The sequence below is a fragment of the Tachypleus tridentatus genome, chromosome 1, assembly GCF_004210375.1.
Source record: "Tachypleus tridentatus isolate NWPU-2018 chromosome 1, ASM421037v1, whole genome shotgun sequence".
Classification (NCBI taxonomy): Eukaryota; Metazoa; Arthropoda; class Merostomata; order Xiphosura; family Limulidae; genus Tachypleus; species Tachypleus tridentatus.
Window position 1 is genome coordinate 45,602,650 of NC_134825.1, and position 17,774 is coordinate 45,620,423.

Here is a 17,774-nt window from a genome sequence, read left to right on the forward strand (position 1 = left end):
GCAACAACATTGTTTTAATCAATCATGGTCAATTCTTAACCAGTATCACAAACAATACAAAACAATCATTATTCACAACAACTTCTTCTCATAAACTAAAAGGGTCATGACCAGGTACTTTTAATTCCATTCCAAACATAATTTCTCAGCTCCGTTCTTTAGAAGTTAATGATTAGCCAGGAGAGATAAATCCATGCTTTGGAGAAACGAAAACAGAGACTTCCTAGATAACTAAGGGTGCCATGTTCTATCAGATCTGAATCCTTTAACTGAGTGTTCAAAAGTTATCCCTTGCAGTCCTTTCGAATGTGAACGAGACTTCAGCATCATGAACCTTATCGTTAGGGAAACAAGGTCCAAGCTGTTAGCCATCCGTGTGACAAACAAATCTCATGTTTGTTAAACTTCACAATTCTCTGATTCAAACCTATAAACCAGGTGACTATGGATACAAATGGTTTATGTGGCATCTTTGAGAAACTGATACACGAATAACGGTAGCCATGCCCAAGGAACTCACTATGCACAAAGCTTGGAAGTTTTGTTAATAAGTTATCCAAGAATTCAAAAGTTCAATGTTTATTTTGAATTTCGCACAAAGTACACGAGGGCTACAATAGCCATCCTTAATGTAGCAGTGTAAGACTAGGGAGAAGGCAATTAATCATCATCACCCACTGCCAACTCTTGGACTACTCTTTTACCAACGAATAGTGGGATTGATCGTCACTTAATAACACTTCCAGGATAGAAAAGGCGAGCACATTTGGTATGATGGAGATTCGAACCCGCAACTCTCAGATTACGAGTTTAGCGCCCTAACCACACGGCCATGCCGAGCCAAGTTCAATGTGAGAGAAAATTAATTACAATTTACAGCTACTATTTCTGAAATATGGTTTTGTATTAGTGACATAAAAAAGTAATCATAGTAGCATTTTCACTATGGCTCTCACTGATATAACATAAATGTGAGATTCATTCTCTACTTGGGTTACTTTGGTGAAACACAAAGTAAGCATACATAATCTACTTGAATTACCGTATAAGTAAGCCTAAAATTATGTTTGATAAAAGTATATGAAAAAAAACAGTTTTATTTAGCTAACATGGTAAAAAGTGTACATACACACAAGCAAAAAGACAAAATTTTCCATTAACTACTTTTGTCACTATCAGTTACGGAAAAACCACTTTTCGCAACAACGTCATTATCAGTTTTTCCTTTTTTTACAATTTTAGATAAAGTAGCTGTTTTATTTCTACTTCCTCACGACCAAAAGGTCACAAAAGTCGCCCTTCTAGTTTGCTTACAGGAAGTATGAGTCATAGATCCTGAATGACCTTACAAGTCACGTACCCATTCAGGACTCGATGTGTGGTAATCTAAGTTCGTTTTTGAACGTATAATTATCAAGCCAATATATGCTACATCATCCTAAATACTAAGAACACATAAGAAAACTGAATTTAGTAATCAATTTCGCAAAATTAGACCTGATGTGCAAGAAGCAAGTTAAAACTGTTTAGTGGGAAGAAGATGCGTAAAAATTAAACTAATTGTTATTAGTGAAGTAAGAAACACATTGAAAATTGCATTACTTCAAGAACTTTTAGTTTAAGAAATATTTCATAATGTCATATAACGTATTTTACCAAACACGACTGACTGTTATTACTAATTCATATTTGTACATGATGAACTCTCTCTCTCTGGTATTTGGGTATATTTATGTGTATACCCAGGAGGATCAGGTACACTCGACTTCTTCCTCATCATGATGAACTGTGGATTTATTTGGTTTGTTTTGAATTTCGCGCAAAGCTACACGAGGGCTATCTGCGCTAGCCGTTCCTAATTTAGCAGTGTAAGACTAAAGGGAATGCAGCTAGTCGTCACCACCTACCGCCAAGACTTTGGCTGCTCTTTTACCAATGAATAATGGGATTGATCTTCACTTTATAACGTCCCCACGGGCGAAAGAGCGAGCATGTTTGGTGTGACAGAGATTCGAACCTGCGACCCTCGTATTACGAGTAGAGTGTGTTAATCACCTGGCTATGCTGGACCGAATTTCGTAGTAATCAACAAACGTAAAACATATGCGTAAAGCCTCAAGTAATTGTCTTTTTATATCATTAATACAATATTATTCAAGGTTTAAATATTTAATTACATGCGTATTGAAACAGCAGTTATAACATTAGTATCTCAGTTTCACTTTACAATACAACAGAGACGAATTGTACCACTCAATAATATTTTAAAAAAATCTGCATAATAAAATTATATTTTTACTTGAATAACTTTAGAAGACTCAAAAAAGAAAATGCTACAGAAATCATATATATAAAAATATAAAAATGTTATTAGATACTTAGAAGTTCTTGAGAAGAAAAAAAAGTCAATAATGCTAATGCCTCCAGTTTCAATAAACTAGCCTTCCCGTTATGTGTGTATGTATTAAAATGTGTACTTTACCCTTTGGCTTACAATAAGTTATAAATAAAACAATACTTCTCACTCACAGGTATAGCAATTTATCCTTAGATTATTATGATAAAAAATCTGAAAATATTCAGGGGACACCTTAAATTTTAAAAACCAACCTTATTACTAAGCCCGACCTATGGATGGACCAGAAAAAAAAAAGTCCATCGCATATTATGTATTGTTCATCACAGTCTCAAATCTCGCTTACAACTTAAGAAACTTTTATAAACATCTAACTTAGGTTATTGAGGATTTCAAATGCTATTACGAACTTCAGTTTAGTCAAAAATAATTGCTAAATTATAGAATTCGTAACATAACAGTCAAATGTTTTGCTTATTTTGTCATCAAAAGAGTTAGCTCACCAACACTTAAAGTTGCTGCAATTCTGGAAATACAGAATCAGTATAGCATTTAACTGACTTGAACACATGATGACCATCAAGAAAATTTACCATGCCAGGTTAAAACGGCCGCTTTCATAGTGACTGCTGTTCACAAAAAATTAAAAAGGGAACAAGTACAAAACATTCTTTCATGATTTCAAATCCAATACCAAAATTAACGCTCCCCAGTGTAGCAGTGGTACATCCTTGGACTTACAATGCTAGGAATTGGGTTTCGATACCCTTGGGGAAAAGAGATAGCCGGTGGCGGATCTCTATGTTTAATTTCAAACAAACAAAAAATACTATTTTTCCCTCTTTTTAAAGTAATGACTGAAGGCGCAGATTACTTATTCAAAGTATAAAGTATTTCTGATATGAATCAGTTGAAAGCACTTTATGTTTCAGATCATCCAACAAGTAATGTCCGAAAATTTAATACACAAAGTGCATCATCATTTCTGTCTTTGTAGAAGGCTTTAATGACTAAAATATGTAGTAGAACGTATATAAAAATGCTGACAAATAAAAAGAAACTAACCCAACTCCACGTTTCCAGATCATTAATCAAATAAACCCTTATAAAGACGGATGTTTTGAAAGAGCACATTAGGCATATAATGTTTTACGAGTTTAAAAAAGGCAATAGTGCAGCAGAAACTACACGAAACGTTGCAGAGTCTCTTAATGTTGAAGGTGGTTTCAGTAGTTCAGATTAAGTGACTACAGCTTAAGTGATGCGCCACGTTCAGGTCGTTCTGATGAATTTAATGATGACTTTGTACTGGCTGCACTTGATGAAGATTGTGCTGTAACAGTTGAAGAACTAGCACAGAAGCTTAATTCAACCCATTCAACAGTTCACCGTCACCTGTAACACCTTGGAAAGGTGTCAAAGCTTGGAAAATTAGTCCCCCATGATTTGACAGAAGCCAACCTGAGAGCAAGAGTGGACATTTGCACTTATCTGTGAACGTAACTCACCACTTTTGGACAGGTTAATGACTGGACATAAAAAAAGGATATGTTATACAAATGTTAAGCGCCGCAGACAATGGTTCAGTACAGGTAAACTGGCTAAACCACAACCCAAAATAGACCTTCACTATAGGAAAGTCTTGTTAAGCGTTTGGTGAGATATTGTTGGTGTAGTCCACTTTAAGTTGCTGCCACTTATTGTAACGATTAAAGCAGACTTTTATTGTTAACAATTAGGTCGCTTGAATGTTGCACCGAAAGAAAAGAGGCCTGCTTTGATCAATCGTAAATATGTTGTGTTACATCAGGATAATGCACGGATCCATACAGCAAGGATCGCATCCACAAAGATTGAAGAGGTAGACTGGGAAAAACTTCACATCCTCCTTATTCTTTAAACTTTGCCACATCTGATTATCATATATTCCGAAGTTTGCAGAACCAACTTGATGGAAAAGAGCTTGGAACACATTAATTTGTCAAAACTACCCTCTCTACATTCTTTTCCTCCAAACCCCATGAATTTTATAGAAGTGGCATTCAAAAGCTTGTGAGTCGTTGACAGGAAGTAATTAATAATAGTGAAACATACATTATTGATCAATTAACATTAAAATCGTTTGAAATCCTTCCTATTTTCTGAACATAAAATCGGATATAACTTTACTGAAAAGGGCCAATATTATTATTATTTAGTAGTTTAGATAACACACTACTTATATATTTTGTACTATGGGGTTAAAGGAATAAACATGTCGACCCAGCAGTTAATATTAATTAATGTTATATCTTTCAATAAGCCAAATATTACTAAATTAATTCGTTATTAAAAATTTGAATATCATAATGGAACTAATTTTGGTCAGTAATAACAAAGAGCGTATTCCAGCATCGATAATATATTTACGTTGAGTCAGAAACCTTCAAAGTTACGATCATCAATTCAATTCTCACGTAATATGCACATACGAGTGTTTTCTACTTCATTTATTTAACTTTAAAGTTTAAATAACTTTTTTCACAAATTAATACGTGCAGTTTTTACACTTGGAAGTTCAACAAGAAAGTGGCTAAGTTCCTTTTGCCCAATTAACTATTGTTTTGGGTTCTTCATCTATGGTATCACACATGCCTTCTTATGTGAAAGGTTTCTGTAATTTGTTAAACGAATGTAGACAGTACTTTTTCACTAACGAATCAGATGATAACTTAAATATATGGTCTCCCATATTTGTCTATGGGAATGACAAACAGTAAAGTAGATAGCGCATGCGCACAGAATAGAATGGTATTGTGTTTCGAGCATATATCTATATCTTCTCAGTGTGTAACAGACTTTTCAAATCTTCACAAGGCTTTTCACTACCTTCATTGAGAGCTTTCAACGTCTAGTTAAAGCACTGTGATAAGTAAATACACTAACTTCATTGTGCTTGTCAAATAAATTATTTTCACTGCGATTTAGTTCTGTTCATTGCTTCTTTTCACAATTAACTAAAAATGACATAATTTGGATTTACTCCGTGAAAACATTTTATGTGTATATCAGGGGTTTTCTTTATTGTTATGAACTATGTGGCTTACCTTCAGATTTATTCTGATATCAACAGATACTTCAACTTAAATTGTGCTGTACAACTTGCACCCATAAAGAAGACATGTTGAATTTAATTACACTATGAACATCGCATTATCTAGATGTTTTAGCTCCAATATCATAGATAAGGTTTTTATCAGACTTCAGAATAGTGAAAAATATTATTTTAAATCTAGCCTTTCACCTATTCCTTACACTAAACATAAGAAATTCGTTTTATTCCCCTTTGTGCCAAAAACTGCTAACGAATCAGTTAGCCTTTTTAATAATTTGGGCATTGGTATAAAAACTGTATTTAATCATTCACATAAAATGTTACGGATCAAAAAATAATTTGAGATAAAATTCTTTCCCCATACCAAACTAAAACTAAAAAAAAAGAACTGTTTAGAAACTACAGAAATTATCAAAACCAATGCTCTCTCACTAAACCGTGATAATGGTCCTAGCAGCATTAGCCATATCTAGCATGGTTCATTCAACATTTATATACTTGACCTTTACCTGTATCACTTGCTGACATAATTTCTGCGACATTTAATCCCTGTGTATTTTGTCTTCGTAACAATATATAAAGCTTCTATTGCTTAGTACTAACCATATCGCTACCATGACAGATTCAATCTCACCAGCCAGTCAAACTACTAAGACCAAACAGTCCAGAATGAAAAAAAAACATACCCAGACCCAGTCGACATCAGAAGACTAAATTTAACTGAAAACTCCTTCTTCAGTGACTCTGACCCTTCCAGCCTTTCTCTTTAGAACAGTCCACCAACCACTCGTCATCACCAAATGCTTTACTGAAACACTTATACCGAACTTTCTACACAGCCGAACAAACAATCTGTTGAACCTCACAAACATTTTTTTTTCCCGCTTCCCCTCAACCAGTGACGACAAAAAACCCCACTACAGACCACTTTTAAGACAGCCCTCCTCATTTAGTCGCCTCTTTTAACAAGATGAACTTCCTATTATGCTAGTCCTTCGTCTTGCATATCACTCTATCCTTTTTATTCAACAGTTTACTACAATGTCATCCATGTTTAATAGGTACTGGTAAGGTGAATTATTCGACGCATGACCAGTAAAAGTTGGTTTTCTCGGGATGCTCTCTTTTCCTTTCACAGAAAAGCCTATGTATTGGATTTGTAAATCCCTCTCAGCCCTTAAGATCTACAAGTCCAACAATGGCTATCGGGTAGTCGAGAAGAGATGCAGTAATATTACCAAAAACATCAGAAATTCCGAACCATAAACATCCAAGTATAATCCCTCACCTCCACCAAAAGTGGGTTCAAAAGAAGCCAATGTTTTTAAGCGTTTATGGTAGTCTTTCGAGATTTACTATAGAAGATTTCAACCTAAAATAACCGTCAAGTTTCTTCTTTCGATTGATTGTACCTGAAGGAGACAGACCGAAACTCTATCAAAACATGTAGTATCTTCTACCGTTAATAAAAATTTTTCTTATGCTTATAAATTGTTGTTTAACTACCTAGTACTTTATTCGTAAAATGTGCTTCCCTACTCAAGTAACAGATACTTCAGCTTGTCTGCACATAGAAACTTCCACTACAAAATTTATTCTCATTTAAATAAAACTGCGCAAAGTGGATTGTTTTGAAGAACGTATTTTTATCTACATAATTCTTTAAAAGCTTGAAGGATACGATGCTTTTATACTTACATTTTGCTTCGCAAAAATTTCGCGTTTTTTAAAGAATAATGCGTCATGCCATAAATGCATATACGAATACACGATATTACTTGTTTTCCGCAAGCAATTATATTTGTGTTCAGTAGCACTCAGTTAAGAAGCAAACACACAAAATTCTTAACTGGACATCTGGCTATTATATTAAACAGTAGTGCACGTCTATTTAATATCTTTACATGCAGTTTTCAGTTTGGTTATGCTGGCTACAGTAACACATCTGTCAAAAAGTAAAAAGTGGTAAGCCATATGGTGTCTATTCTTCTGTCTGGCCTTCAGTAATGGTGTAAAGTTATAACCTTAATATTCCAAAACGTACTGGTGAGACCTAAATGTACCCAAAAGTTAATATAAGATCACCACGTACAGTTTCAAGCCTCAATAATGTAAATTACATAAAGCTTATATCAAAAACGTCAGCACAGTGAATACTAATGCAATAATATTCTAAGAATAGTCAAGGTTGAAACTAGTGGTTACAAGGTTTGTTTTCTTTGAAACAAAAATAAAAATAATAAAACGGGGAACCAAAACAGGCCTAGTGAAACGCTCTAGACGGCATAGCATGAGATTCAGTAGTAACGTGACTTAAGTTACATCATAATAAGACTAATAATGACACATCATCATTCTTTATTGGTCCAACAGCGGTTTCCAGTAAGAATGGTGTGCAACAGATAGTGTTCTACACATTAGGAAGGCTCACCATGACCAAGTGGTTAAGGCGCTCAACTCGTAATACGAGGGTCGTGGGTTCGAATCCCTGTCACATCAAACTGCTTGACCTTTCAGCTGTGGGGGCATTATAATGTGACAATCAATCCCACTATTCATTGGTAAAAGAGTAGCCAAAGAGTTGGAGGTGGGTGGTGATGACTAACTGCCTTCCCTCTAGTCTTACACTGTTAAATTAGGGAAGGCTAGCGCAGATAGCCCCAAAGTAGCTTTGCACGAAATTCAAAACAAACCAAACCAAATGTATTATGATGTAACACCTCATCTTATTATGGCATGGTTATTTCCTTCAATACCAATAACATTTTCTGCCCGATTTTGGAGAATACACAAAAGAAAGCATTGGAATCTTAAACACATTCTATTAGAAAATTACGGTTTACTATTTTTGAACTTGTACAGCTTATTCTCTTCTTTCTTAAAGGAGACAGTGAATGACTTGCAACTTCTATTTTAACCAGTGCATAACTATAATTAACTAAGTACCTTGTTCAAGTGGTCCAGAAATGTCATCAACCAGTTTCCAGCCACAGCAATCAGTAAAGAAAAGTTGTAACTAACCTCAAGAGCAGGTACCTTCTTTTTTGTCTTTCTAGTTTCAAAATTGAAGTTGCATAATTTTAGACCAGATTGACTTGTACAAGTTGCTTTTAAAAGAACTTGAAATATATATTTGTTTTTGATACATAAAAACGTAAGCAAATTATGCTAACTGAAATGAGATTATGAGAGTACAAATATTTAAAAACATAAATCGGTTTTTATTTAAACTTATAAATAAATAGCTGGAGTACCCGTCCTGGACAAAAGTTATATGAATTCACAACTAATTATAAGTTATCTTATAAAAACCGCTCATAAAAACTGCAGAACACAAAATGTGAAACTGCATATTGCATGCTCCTCTCCATGGACCTAATGAGTCTCCAAACTAACTTGGGTGAAAATCCATCCATATCCTGCAAAGTAATTACATAGACATACATCAGACAGTACCATAAAATTTATATAGATTCCAATTTTGTAATGGGAATGATAAAAAACCTGAGCCATGGAATATTTAACTTCAATTATTCAAGATTGTAATATATAAAGAGGTTTATTAATATCTCATTAAATCTATGGTTAGATGTTAGAGATTAAATTACATATGAAGTTCCTGAGTATAAATGTAATTATTCTGCAGTGAAGTCCTTATTTATGCATTACCTTCTATACAAATTATAATACAAAAAAACGTTTTTCCTCATTAAACAAAATATAATGTTAGCAAACATGCTAACATGTTGAAATAACATATTTTTTACTTCTCCATCAATGAAAACTATATACATATTTTAATTGTAATACAAATAAGATTATGTACATAAACGTCTTGGTTTCTATAGTTTTAATTTGCTTACATAAATGCCAATCTTTAAAAAAATGTTTTAAACACAGATACATGTTTTTGACACAAGTTAATTAATTAAAACCAAAGACTGGATAAATTTTAGTCATGGAAATCAATTTCAAACACAGTGATTGTTGAAAGACAGCTATTTGATAGAATTATTTACTGTTCATTTAAAACTTTTGATAGAATATATACAATTACTGTCTTAACTGTTTAATGGACTTTTTTTTAATACACAAAAATAAACTACTAATTGTGAAAGAAGTTATTTTATGGATAAGTTATTGTCAGTAAACTCAAATAAAAATAGTTTAGTACTACAGTGCTAGCCTATAATACTAAGTAAACTAAAGACAAAAAATTCATAGTCATTAAGTTCATGAACACAAATATCTTATAGATACTTGCTGATGATAGAAACAACTAGTTAATACCATAAAATACACATATAATACACAGTTAACTATTGTCAAAAGTACTGAGTATCAGAAGAACTAAACTGACATATGCTGGGTAGTTAAAAGCATCTAGCATACAAATTATATAGTTTAAAATATAGCTATTTTATAGCACTAAGTAATAAACAATAGCTATTTGAAAAATGCTAGTCAGTGTCAGACAACTATTGGAAATACACTTGTTAGTGTTAACTGGCACTAGCTTGGTAACAGAAACTCGAGCTGTGAAAATAAAAAAAAAAAATTTGTAAATGAAATAAAGCACTTATTAATGTCAAGGTCATAAATTTGGCAAACAAAGCTATCAGTTTTAAACTTAGTTTAGGGTAAATATTAAAGCATTATATAACATAAAAAACACCATTTTTAATTTAAGGTAACAATACGTATTATTGTCAATGATAGATACTACAAAATTTAATTGTCTGCTGTTATATTTTTGTGGCAGCAAAGCATTTATATCTTCAACATCAATTTCAATAGAGTGGTCAAGAAATATCATTAACAGAATTCAGTACTGTTGAAATTAGGAAGGATCACTTTGAATGAATACAAGTACTAGTATGTGCTCAGTAATGTAAAGCACAGATTAGGGCAACTCCACACTTGATCCACGAGTTTGTGGCTTATTATTGGGAATCTCAGTGTTCAGTACACATAATTAGTAGAAGGACCAACAGTTGGCAAGGTTCCTGAGAATAATAAAAACAATTTTAGGTTTTATTAATGCATAATGTATCATAAATAATTAAATACCTTTACACAAGTATACAGACAGCTTGTAAGAGCACCAAACATGTGAAATTATATAGAGACTTAGAGTAACTTACAAAAACAGTAAAGTCAAGAGGTTTCATGTGATAGCAAACTTGTTTTTGAATTCTGTTATTTATTATGATAAGAAAATGTGACTAGTAGCCAACAATCTAAAAAAAGAATTTACCAAATGATGTGTCGAACTTAAAATGTATTTTAGTGCAACCACAAATTCTAATTATTATTATTATTAACTTTTTTCTAAGTACTTAAATGAACCATACCTTTTCTTATCAATGGACTTAATCACAGAAATTCCTACTATTGTGGATTTAACTTTTAACTTATTATATGAAAACGATTTTGAAATCTCACCATGTTGCTAAAGTCCACATCACCATGTCTGATCATAATCTATCTGCCAACAGTGCATTTTGCCAGTAGCCCTGTCCAAAGCATGGCATTTTTCCCTCCATACTTTCCATTATAAATCTAGCATGCAAGTACAATGGCTTAACAGCACCTGTATCAATAGTCCAAATACATGAAGAAATCAATAGGTCCTGCATCTAGCAATATGACTGGTATGTTTTTATATGGAATAGTGAGAATACTGATTTTATTCTTAGGCTGTTTGAGCTATGCTCGGTTGGCTGGATGCTCTAGTTTTATCTTGGTGAACCTATATCTTGTTCACTTATTTACTAGATGGAGATCCTTCTGGAATATACTGAGAACTGTTACTTGGACACATTGATGGATTTTGCTACTACATCATGTTTATGGATTCTCACCTTTTACAAGTTGTTGCTGTTTGCTTACCACTGATGTAAATGTCTCTTTCTGGAAGGTAAAAATTATCTCATTTTCTTGGAAGTTCTAATCCATAATATGAACTCACTTGTACAGTCTAAGTGTATAAATATTTTGTCAAAAAGAGCTTTACATAACCTTCCCAAACACCTATCAATTTTTGGTGGCATCACACTATATACAAAATGTAGTTCTAAAACACCTTGTTCCACAGTCCTGTTATATAAATATATCAGTTTTGACTGTCACATGACTTTCTGATTTTATATCCAAAATCTTTTTAATATCATATTCATATGTATTCATATTTACTATTCAGCATAATGCTCCTTTATGCTACTCTATCTATGCACACTTGTTTTAACAATATGACTTAACTACATTTGTTCTTTTCATTTTAGTCAAAATGCAAGCTAGCCAAACTCTTACTACTATTCAACCACATTATTTCATACAAAACGATCATTCGTGCACGTTCTCAGTCGCTGGAATCCTCTTTCAACGACAGAGACCTGCCCAATCGACCCAGGACAGGATCAATGAAGGCTGATTGACCTTCCTTGAATAAAGAAAATACAGAAAAAAGACGTTATCGAAAACAGAAAGGCTCTCCACCCAATTCGCCTACACATAAATAAAAATGACCACATTGATACAATGGAACTGTCGAGGTTTACGTTCTAATCCAGATGACATCAAAGCACTGATTACTTCTTACCATCCTGTATGTCTTTCCTTAGAGGAAACATTTCTAAAACCTGCCGATACATTCACCTTTCGGCAGTTTTCTTTGTGCAGAAATAATACGCTGTGTAATGGACGAGTGCATGGAGAGGTGGCACTGTTGGTCGATCAGCATGTGCCCACCCTGTCTTTGCCACTCGACACACACTTGGAGGCTGTAGCTATCCGCACTTCCTTGAGTCGTACCATCACTGTTTGTTCTCTCTACCTGTTTCCTGAGGAGATCTGTGACCAATCAGACCTTGATGCTCTCGTTGAACAGTTGTTGTTTCCCTTTTTAATCTTGGGGAACTTTAATGGACCTCATCCCTTCTGGGGAAGTGCTGATATTGATGGGAGGGGCCGCTCTGTAGAGTGTATGACCTCTGATCACAACCTTTCTCTTTTCAGTAATGGTTCTTATACTTATTTTCATGTACCTTGTCAGTCTTTTACTGTTATGATCACTCAGTTTGCTAACTCTGGCTAACCATTCTGTTTCATTATTTAATATAATATAAAGTTCAAAGTGAAAACCCAAAACACTATATGTTCTAGTTAAGATTTTGTAGACAAGAGAAATGTATATTCTGGAATCAGAGGAATCACTGGGATCTCTATGGTAGAGGTTTGACATAATATATTTATATTTCAATATAATGCCTAATACAAATGAATGTGTTTGAGCCAACTAATACTAAACAAATACAACTTTATATAAAAAATCTTTTACCATAAACCTTTAATTTTTTTGTTAACTAAATGGATATATTGGAAAGTAACATGAACACACAAGAATTAAAAACATAATTTTATTTTAAATAATATAAGAGTAATTTGAAAGACACAACAGATAAAGCAAATGGTTCATCTGTGAATGAACAATCTAATAAGGTGAGAGATGTATCTTATTAATTCAATTCATGTCAGAGTAATGGAAATGAACTACCTTAAATAATCAACACTTAATATTTAAAATAGTTTACGAAAAGTAAAAAAAATCTAAAAATAACAAAGCAGTGAAAAAATTCTATATTAATTACTTAAAAATAAGTAAGATTGAATGGTAATAAAATAAAGTCATTACATAAAAAAAGTGAAAATAAACTTCTCTTTTACTTCCTAAACAGAAATTACATTTCAAATGAGAAACATCAGTTGAAACTGATTTTATCTGTAGACACAATCAGCCTACAGGCATAGTTCTGTAGTGTATCAGTAAGGAAAGCATGTGAGAAAAAGAATTCACTAACAGTACACAGGACACTACTGAAAAAAGACTAAATGATACCATGATGACACAACATAATGATAATGTCTAAGCAAAACAATTTCATTATTATTAAAATGAATACTTTAATAAAATTTGTAAAACAGGCTTTGTTTTAAACAACAGACACATTCTGGTGAAAGGTCAAATGTTTACAAGTATTAATCTCTAAATGACATGAGACAAGGAGCTCATATCATGACATAAGCTGATTAATTTTACATATTTTTTGGTCAGTAATATTTATATTGTAGCATCTCATGCTAGAAGTAATAACAGAAAAAAAAAAAGAAGAGTAACTTTATTCTACATTAAGTAATTGATTTAAAAATATGCCAGTCTTAAATACATGTATTATTAGTTTTTAAAGTTATATGTGTGTAAAAGATGAAATAGTCACACACCAATAAAACAATAAAAAAAGAGAGAGAGAAAGAAAATTACCCACCCCTTTTTGTATTTATACAACTAAAACAAATGTTTTTTATTAGTTCAAACAATAATATACCATCCCTGCTAAATATGTCCATACCAACATCTTTTTCAAAACATATTAAAGACCATTCAATGTTAATATTTTTCTGAACTGAAAATATGTTTTAGACAGGTACTTACCTTCTTTCCTATAATAGCTTCTTCTGTCAATTCTGCTCCCTATATGAAACTCACAATACTTATCCTTAATTCACAGGCATATAACACAAGTTTGAACTGGTATACTGAACTACAAATTATTCACAGTTTTGACGAAGAGTTAACAAATAATCAGAATTAAAAACAACAACAACTTAAATTATAATTCTAGAAATTCCCAATAATTATATTGAAATATGTGAAGGTTGATTTATTATTAAAATGTTATATTTATTTTGGGAAAAATAATGTCAATAACATCTATTATATATGAACATATAATGCACAAAGAAAAATTAAAAGATGTTATAAAATATGATGTTATTTTAATAAATTCTAAGAATTATGCAACGACATTTTAAAACCAAAAAATCTTTTTTGAAAATATTATGCTGAGCAAAAATAGTCAAATCAATGTGACATATTCATTTCGTGATTGTAATTATGACCTTTATATTATCAATATTCAAAACTGAGAACCAACTGAAAGATTTTATATTTTGTAGAACATCTTATATTTTATGGACTTATTTTGACATTAATGTTAATTTTCTTATTATTGTAGGTTTACTTATCTCTTGTTTAAAGAGAAATTTGTTTTTATTTTTGAAAGTCACTTAGGAAAGGTTCTCAATAACTGCTCACAGAGACTAAGTTTATGAGGCAATTCATAAAAAATCTTTGTGTGTATGGTACAGGGTCTTGGGAAAGTCACTGTGCACTTAAATATTTATCAACAGACAAAACTGCATAGTGACTTTCCGAACACCCTGTACTACACACACAAAGATTTTTTATGAGTTGCCTCATAAACTTAGTCTTTGTGAGCAGTTATTTAAAACCTTTCTTAAGTGACTTTCAAAAATAAAAACAAACAAATGAAAGTGGTACTAGATGGAACTTTTAGTGTCATAAACCCTGAACTAGTTTTCAAGAACAAATCTTATCAATAAAGAATGGTTATGTTCTAACTTTATTTTTTTCTAAATCTCTTACTCAGTGTATTATTGAAGTTTCTTTAAGCATTATATGAAAAATAAAATCTTCCATAGCATTTTTGTTACCATTTGTTTATCCAAAGGACTATTCAACTCTATCTGATCTTGTTGTTGAAGTTTTAGAAACTTCTGCCTTCTTAAAGATAACAGGAATAAAGGAAGATCGCCAGCCGCACTGAGCCTTTAAGTCGACTGTGGTCGCCAACCTCGCCGAAAGGGTAAATCACTTCACCAAAGGCAAAACGTACAGCAGTGCTTGGTAATTCTGTTTTCACCATTACATCCTGTTCAAAATATTCAAACTAAGGTTTGTTTGCTATTATTTCCACCTTAGGTATTAAAAGCCCTCATACTTATTGAAAAGCCACACAGAGGCCCAAAGTAAGGTCTTCTAAAGAAAAAGTAATATATAAAGGTTTCAACACTTTTTTATTTGATATCATTTATTGACTGATGAATATCTATCCAGTTTAGGATGAGACATTACTTCAAATGAAAATTATCCGTAACTAGAAAAATATTAAAATTACTTAATAATACTGTGCATGTGAGTGGTTGAGTTAAAGCTCATTTTTATTCTAAGTTATGTACGTATCCTAAACCAGGTAGGCATTTATTACTTAATAATTATTATTTGAAATAAATATCTATCAATATAAAAATAAGATATCAGCTAAGGTAATTACAGTAAAACTTCACACTAGTCTTTATAGAAATAAAAACTTAAAAAAGTCTCTGATGATATTTACTTAGTTTTAAATCATAATTTGAGAGAGAATAACAAAATTCCTCAAGAATACTATGCTTTTCTATCAAATGATCAATCTTTTCTTGAAGTGACTCAACAATTTCAGGAACTTTCATCATCGAGTATCTCTGATCAACAACATCTTCAATGTAGCCAGGCTTAACTATCAATTTTCCAAACAACAAACTAAATTCACCAAAAACCTACCAAAACAAATGCAACTTTAAAACTTTCTTTAAACCAACACACCACGTTCAATATGTTAAAATACATAAAAAACATGCTCCTTCAGACTGAACATGAAGACTTTTAGCAAGATAATCTAGCAGAGCTTCAGCAATGGACTTGCATTTTTTGGACAAAGCCAATCTTACAATATCAACATTTATCCACAAAGGACCAACAGCAATTCCTGAGGGAAAGTTTCTTTCTACTTCTTCTTTCTTATTTAAATAAAACTGAACATCTTTCTTCAATTTCAGTGTTTTCTGCTCCTTTAGCCCATAATATATGAAAAAAAATTATATTAAAGCTTTTTATTCCTATATTAAAAATAGCATCAACTGAAATATTATTTTCTTAAATACATTATTCCACTGTATTTATATACAGACCTCTACTTTTATCTCATATAAACAACTCATATTTTATTCATTCTCATTAATGTGATATAGTTTTTCCTTACTTGCACATGAAATGATCATACCAGTAAAATATTATATTATAATATGCACTTCTATTTATCATAGTATAAGCCAGACTGATCCTAGTGACAGCAGTACATAATTTAGTTAGCAGCAAATGAATTACACATTTGTTTTCCTTTTTATTTTGCAGGTAATTTAGGATGAAAAGAAGATTGTAATTTCTGGACAACTCTTGGTACTTCTAAATTAGTTTGCCACAAGTCAACTTTTGCTACCAGATGCCATGTGAAGAACTCTGATATACTATTAAAGTTACACACGTTGCATGGATAGCTTTGTAACTGTGATATATTATTCAAGTTACACACATGTTGCACGGATAACTTTGTAACTTTATACATCACAATGCTCAGAATAACATTTATCCAATGCATTGTTTTTTCGTCAAACAAAATCTGAAGACCATTGATCTCTATAGTGTTTTTTGAGATAAATCATACCATAAAGTTGGAAAGTTTCATCATTAATTGTATATTTATATGAACATCCCCATCCTCCTTCCAACTATCCCAGCAGTAAAAACTGGCATATTTGTTGAAGATTTTAATTCAAACTCTGGCAATTTATATTTTCATAGACTTTTTTGATAAAAATTTGTACAAAACTTATTGACTATGTCAAAAATATATATACATATATATATATTTAAAAATAATTTTATTTGACATATTAAGTCGGTTCAGTACAAATTTTTATAAAAGAATTCTGAAAAAGTAATTTGATGGAGGTCAAATTCAACCTTCAATATAACTTTCTCTATTAAGCTGTAGAGGGTTATTTGAAAAAAATGCCAAGAATGGTGGTGATTATATATATATGCACTTAATATCTGTACATAAAAATGCACCATCTTTCTTCTGAGGATAGGGTTTACAGTTGTCTAGATATCTGTGTTAGTTTTAGTGAAATTACAAAAAATTTTAATATAAACTATTAAAGTGCTTTTATATTTCCTTCATAATTCAGTCTTTCACATTCTTTCTTAAATAAAAAGTCTTTATGAAGCAAAGATAACAACAGATTCAATGTCACTATGTTAGATGCATGGACAGATGTAATTGGAAACCTTTTAATCTACACACTATTTAGCTGCAACTCCTGAAATATTTTTTTTCAAGTCAAATGAACCTCAAACTGAATCTCACACCAGTGAGCACATGACTAGAATATTCAGGAATGTTATAGATGCTGTAAGATCAGAGAAGGTCCATGCTTTGATCAAGAATTGTCCAAATAATATGAAATCTACAATGACATTATACATGAAAAGAAATACATACACTTTTGTCTTCTTTAAATGTCTAGATCATACCATGAATATGTTTGTTAGAAAATTTGTGAACTTACAGAAGCAATAAATCA

At 32.0% G+C, this 17,774-nt stretch overlaps 1 protein-coding gene and 2 long non-coding RNA genes across 7 annotated transcripts in view; 1 reads left to right on the forward strand and 2 right to left on the reverse strand.

Annotated features, from left to right (window-relative positions):
• Positions 1-8,536, reverse strand: part of LOC143247366 (uncharacterized) — a 68,214-nt gene extending 59,678 nt beyond the window's left edge. For all 4 annotated transcript variants that reach the window (XR_013026534.1, XR_013026533.1, XM_076495352.1 and 1 more), the window contains exon 1: positions 8,397-8,536. The gene's annotated coding sequence lies outside the window, so the exon portion shown is untranslated. The remainder of the gene's footprint in view (positions 1-8,396) is intronic.
• LOC143247408 (uncharacterized) lies at positions 7,043-16,959 on the forward strand. Its single transcript, XR_013026551.1, has 5 exons — positions 7,043-7,415; positions 8,335-8,482; positions 11,229-11,370; positions 15,075-15,264; positions 16,543-16,959. It is a non-coding gene; the product is annotated as an uncharacterized LOC143247408 (long non-coding RNA).
• LOC143247384 (uncharacterized) overlaps positions 10,324-17,774 on the reverse strand; it is a 49,024-nt gene continuing 41,573 nt past the window's right edge. For both annotated transcript variants that reach the window (XR_013026538.1, XR_013026542.1), the window contains 2 exons: positions 15,024-15,241; positions 10,324-13,980 (listed from right to left, as the gene is read on the reverse strand). This is a non-coding gene — a long non-coding RNA (uncharacterized LOC143247384). The remainder of the gene's footprint in view (positions 13,981-15,023; positions 15,242-17,774) is intronic.